Source organism: Suricata suricatta, chromosome 3, assembly GCF_006229205.1.
Source record: "Suricata suricatta isolate VVHF042 chromosome 3, meerkat_22Aug2017_6uvM2_HiC, whole genome shotgun sequence".
Classification (NCBI taxonomy): domain Eukaryota; kingdom Metazoa; phylum Chordata; class Mammalia; order Carnivora; family Herpestidae; genus Suricata; species Suricata suricatta.
Genome location: NC_043702.1, coordinates 14,972,924 through 14,979,061, shown reverse-complemented (window position 1 = coordinate 14,979,061; position 6,138 = coordinate 14,972,924).

Genomic DNA, 6,138 nt, shown 5'->3' with positions numbered 1-6,138 from the left:
TACCCACAATGGCACATGCTTAGACAGTGGCTAGCACTGTCCTTGGCACCAAGGATGCAAAGATGACTAATGTGTGGCGCTTAAACTCAGAAAGTAACACTCAAATCACCGAGCTCCCGCTGCAGTGCTCTCTCCACTGAGGCAAAGGATGGGTATACATGGAAGATGACCCAGCGTGCCCTGCGGCGACAGAAGGATTAATTGGCCTCTCAAGGCTGAAAAACTCAGATACATTATTTACCAAATAACAGAGCCATAGATCCGGTGAGCCTGTGATCTTTAATATAGAGATCAAATTAATACATAAATGCTTTAACTGACACCTCCCATATGGCATTTCAAGATTGTTTCTTTGCTTTTTGTTTTCTACGGGATTCCACGAGGAAGAAAAGGGCCAGCACAGGACGCTTGTTTTGAACATCCGAATCTTATCTGGGTCAATTACGGCTTGTTGGAAGATAGAAAGAGGTAATCACTGAACATAAATGAAAGAGGAAACTCTTTCCCTGGGGGCAACAGAGGAGGCTGAGCTTAATTCTCGCTGGCACAGGAATTAGTAGCAACATCAAGGTCACCATCAGAAAGCATTCACGGAATACCTACTGTGCAGGAAACTTCAGTAGAGGCTGGGAGAGAGGGGCTAACAAGGAAGAGACAGGGATTTCTCCCCTTCCGCCCACAAAGGTATGAGGCTCAGGGTCTGGGAAGTTGGCAAAACGGGGCCAGATGCCTAAGTAGAGGACACGAATGATTTATCGCCATCCCTGCTTCTTGGAATCTTGTGTTCTCCTCTCTGAGCAACAGTCACCACTGAACTCAGAAGGGGTGGTTCCAGAGGGCTGGCCAAACAAAGCTGCACATCCTGGCGGAAGACCTCCAGCCCTGGAGACAAGCCAACTGACTTCAAATGCCCAATGAGCCACCTCCTCTCTGATATGGGAAAAGCTGCTTAGCCCTCAAAACCAGGTTTTTCATTAGTAAACGCGGTTCAGTACACCTGCTTCAGAGGCTGATTTAAAGGAAAGGCGAGAGTTTGTAAAGCACAACGGTTCCTGATGAGCAATGGATTCGCAGCAAATGTGGCCCCCTCCGCGTCCTTTCACCACCATATTGTCCAAGCCCACCAGGCATAAAGAATAGCATGAGGAAAATGCTCTCTCCAGGTTAAGACTGAGGGAAAAGTCGCCACCGAAGCTTCGTAGAAATTCCCAAATTTGTGAAATATGAGTTTTGTCCACTGTCTCATCTGCTGCCCCTTCCAAAGATCCTGCCCATAATCAGCCAATATATATGTATCCACTTAGAAAGGATATTCAGCTCTTGCTCCATATCTAATTCCCTTAAAAATCCAAAATGCGGGCCAGGGTAGTCTGCTCCTCCTGACCCGTCACATGTGTCTATGCAGCACATCTGTGTTTAAGGTAGCTCTGAAAGTAAATAAATTCTGTGCTCCCAGGTACCTCAGGGCCTGAACAAGAAGGCTAGTGGATCAAAAATCAGGCAACTAGCCTAAAAGAAATTAAATATACTTGGCCTCCCATCTATGCCAACATTCATTTTGGTTTCCATGGGAAAGAGCTTTGAATATGTTTGCTTGGAGGCAAATTCTCATCTTCTTTTATGTCTACTGATACATGTTTAAAAAACAAAATAAATACAGTTTTGAGCAATTCACTCTCAGATCGTGTTGACTAGTGTTCCCTAGCCAGTGTAAATAGCTCAGGCATCCAGACTCAGAAGATAGTGTAGATATGGATAGAGATAGAGAGAGAGAGAGAGAGAGAGAGAGAGAGAGAGCGAGAGAGATCAAGGATTTCTTCCATAGCTGTGTGAATTACTGGATGATTGCCTTGCCCCTCTACATTGCCTTTTCAGGAAGAATGTTTCAGAACTGAAAGGAAATGAATAAGGAAGTGCTAGGTAGAAGGGAGTAATGGGGAGGAGAGAAGAAGGAAGAAGAGAAGAGGGCCAGCTGTCCATCCTAGCAGAGATGAGTCATAATGCGGTAAGTGATTTTAGAGTTACTGGGTTGACCCAAGCACTCCTTTCCCAAAAGACTGACGACAAGCCGTTTTGAGTTAGGAAAGCCTGCTCTGAGGGACAAGAGTGGGAGAGTGAGGGTCTGAAGACATGTCATGGTCCTTGGCAGGTTTGGATAAATTACGGACCCTCTTGGATACAGACCAAAGATAGTCCTACTCATGTTACCTCCCATGCCAGACAGTGACTTTAACTGGGAATCACCCATCAGCATCTCAGGGAAGTGCCAATATTTACTCCAATTCAAACTTAAGTCCTACTTTTCACTACCCAACCATGAGTTTATTCGTAAGAAGAGTTTTGTGTACAAAATATATTTCCTATTTTTTGTGCATTTTTGTTTTCACATGATAAATGTACATTACATTGAAAACTAAAACTTGTGCAGTGCCTAAAAGAAATAAACAAAAACAGTGATAACCCTAGAATCCCAAACAATCACTATTGATTTTAAATTAAAGAGTTAGATTCTATAAATGGATGTTTGGCTGGCTGGCTGGCTGGATGGATGGCTGGATGGATGGATGGATGGATAGAGCAAGAGTTAGATACAGATTGACCAAACTTCTTTACTTTGTTTCTTTCTGTTCTTTTGTTCTTTGTATATTATTAACAAAATGTAAGTTTTAAAAAACTCTTTCTTGATTCACTACACATTAAAAAGGTTAATAAAACTCTTCCCTCCAGCAAGCATTCAAATGAATTTATCTTTGTTGCTTTAGTAATAACAACAAATTTGGTTGATAGTATTATTGACACATGAAAATTTAACTTGAGCTCTGAAATTATGTAGCACTACTCCGTCCCGTTCACGTATACGCACCTGCAGATACATTTGAATGTGCAAATATAAGCATTTGCCCATCTCTCTCTAGAAAGACCAAGATCAATGACATGTATTCGCATTGCATTCACAGGATGCCAGCAAAAAATCCACTCAAACAAGCACAGAAGCTGTTCCCATACAGCTCACTATAAATCTGCCAGTCTTATTTAAAAGCTTCCCAAAGGCCTGAGGCATGCAAGATGGTTGTCTTTCTAACTGTTCCTCCCAAGCCGTAGCCACATTTCTAACCAGGCTATAACTAAGTCAGAGGGGGCCCCTAAAATGCCTTCTCCCTGACAGAAGAAGCCAGAGCAGGATCAGTTAAAAGCTAGAAATCAATTTAAAGATCATCAGGCTGTACCTTACCTTACAGATTCAAAACAAAACAGGGGCGCCTGGGTGGCTCAGTCGGTTAAGTGTCTGACTTCAGCTCAGGTCATGATCTCACAGTTTTTGAGTTTGAGCCCCACAACAGGCTCTGCGCTGACAGCTCAGAGCCTAGAGGCTGCTTTGGATTCTGCATCTCCCTCTCTCTCTCTCTCTGTCCCCTACTCATGTTCTGTCTGTCTCTCAAAAATAAACATAAAAAAAAAACCTTAAAAAAAACAAAACAAAACTGAGTTTCAAACAGATGAAATGATACCTCTTTCACCACCTGGTTTGTCAGTGGCAGAGTTAAATCTCAAACTTAGATCTCTGAATTCTAAATTTTGGTTCTTTCCTTTTTATCACACTGTCATAATTTTCTACGGATCTGTGGCTGACTTGATTTCTATTTTCTAATCAACTGTGATAGCTACAATCCCCCTACCAGAACCACTGAATCTAAAAATGAATCAGTTGCCTGGCTGGCAACTCTTCATCTTGAGGTTGTGAGTTCAAGCTCCACATTGGATGTAGAGCTTATTAAAAAAAAAAAAGATACATACATATATATAATATTTTTTAAAAATAAATATGAATGAAATGAGATGAAGCACTTTGGACTCACCCTGGGGCTTGGGGGCGGGGGGCGGGGGGGGGAAATAAAACATTTAGCCTCTCAACCATTCTATGTACATCTAACCATTACATGATGCTGGCTTTGTTCCTGACTTTTAACATTATGTATTACGTCTTTATAACAGTTCTGTGAGTTGGACATTATTATCCCTTTTAAAAAAATAAAGTTGACACTCAGAGTGTTTAAAAGGATTTGCCCAAAGTCTCAACAAGCCAGCTAGGAGTTAGCCAATTAAGTGTTAAGAAGATAATCACTAGGTCTTCCCTCTTAAAATGCATGAAAATGATTTCCATCATCTTAGTACCATTAGCAAATCTCTTTGCTCAAGTAACATGCATATTAGAATATAGATGACTAATAACCATTTTTATAAGAAGTAATGATTAATGTATTTCTGAGTAAGTCAGCTTTAAAATATAGAAAACTATTCTTTTTTTAATTTGTTAACATTTATGTATTTTTGAGAGACAGTGCGTGAGTCAGGGAGGGGCAGAGAGAGAGGGGGACACAGAATCTGACACAGGCTCCAGGCTCTGAGCTGTCAGCACAGAGCCCAACACAGGGCTCAAACCCACGAACCATGAAATCATGACCTGAGCCAAAGTCAGACGCTTAACCAACTGAGCCACCCGGGCACTCCGAGCACTATTAATTAATGTGAAGTTGAACATATACACAAAAATCTGCTGAGGGTTCACTGTGTGGAATTGTTTTCATTGAACTGGAACAAACGTGTTTTTCCAGAAGCCCATGTGCTTGCCAAAATGGACCAAGGACTGCTCCTATCTTGACTTTCCCACTCTAACTAACTGCTCAACCTGGAGTGCCCTTTCTGCCCATCTTGACATGATGTTCTCACAGGTCCCCAAACCCAGGTCCACAAAACTTCCCAGGAACCTCCCATCCATCCTTTCTCTGACCTGTGAGAGCCCTTCATACTTTCCATGCATTCTGCATGTCTTTCTTAACTGAACTATTGACTAAGCTTTGAGGTCAGCTCTTTTACAACCACACATTTCTCTGACTGACCACTTTCTTGAATTAATATAAATTTAGTTGGGTGTCCCAACAGTGCTTTTTCATTTAAAAGGTCAAACAGTCAGAGGTCAGCAGAGCAACTAGTAGGTTCATACAGACAAATCTAAAGGATGCAAATACAGCCTTACTAAGAGCACATTTTGAGGGATCTTGGTTCTTTGCTTGCCAGATGAGGAACCCATTCTAAGAGCAATGGCTTTGTGTGTCAAAGTTCAACGGTTATTTTGACTGCCATGATGCTGAAGCATTTGCAGAAGAGAAGCTGACTGATGGCGTCATGACTCTATCACAAACTAAGGAAAGAATAATTGAAAGAAGCACAGAGACACCATTCTACCTCAATCTTTCAGAGGACTCTGGTTAATTTGGAAGGCATCCACAGGCCATGGATAAAGAGACTTTCTCTTGGCTTCAGTAGTTACCAGTGAGAAAAAACATGGGAAAGCGTTAAGTAAACTGTAACATTCGCATAACATGCATGTTTTTTTCATCATCACCCCCATACTGTCATTATTATTATAGGAGATAATACAGCACCGATTATACAAAATGTATTAGCCAATATTAAATTAAAATGGCATTACATTAAGGCTTTCACTTTCTCTAGAAAAGAAAAATATGAGTGTAGAAGAGGTTCTTCTTTGATCAACTAAGGATATTTGCCCTTCTTTTTCTCAAACTTCTCAAATTTCGTTGAATACAGGAGGACACCAACAGTGTCTGCATGCTCCTTGCACAGAGAAAATCTTTCTCTTTCACAATTCCTTCTTCAATCTTAGGCTCATGGAAGATTAACTCTCAGTTTCCAGAACCTACTTATCTTTCAACAAAGATGTTCTTCTTTCCTTCCAGAAAGGTTTGAGTAAGTCCCAGCCTGAAAATATAGAGCCAGAAGCAGACCATGTTTTGTGGAGCCTAAAGTTTCTACAATTTGGCCATTGGGAATGCTTCTTAAAAAAAAAAAAAAAGAATGAGGGCATCTGGGTGGTTCACTTAGTTGACCATCCAACTCTTGATTTCAGCTCAGGTCATGACCTCAGGGTCGTGAGATCAAGCCCTGCACTGGGCCCCACATTGGGTGTGAAGCCTCCTTAAAATTCTCTCTCTCCTCCTCCCTCTGCCCCTGCCCTACTCGCTTGTGCTCGTGCACATTCTTTCTCAAAAATTAATTAACTAATATTTTTATAAAACATAAAACTAGCTTAATTTTTGCATGTTTTGCCAAATTACA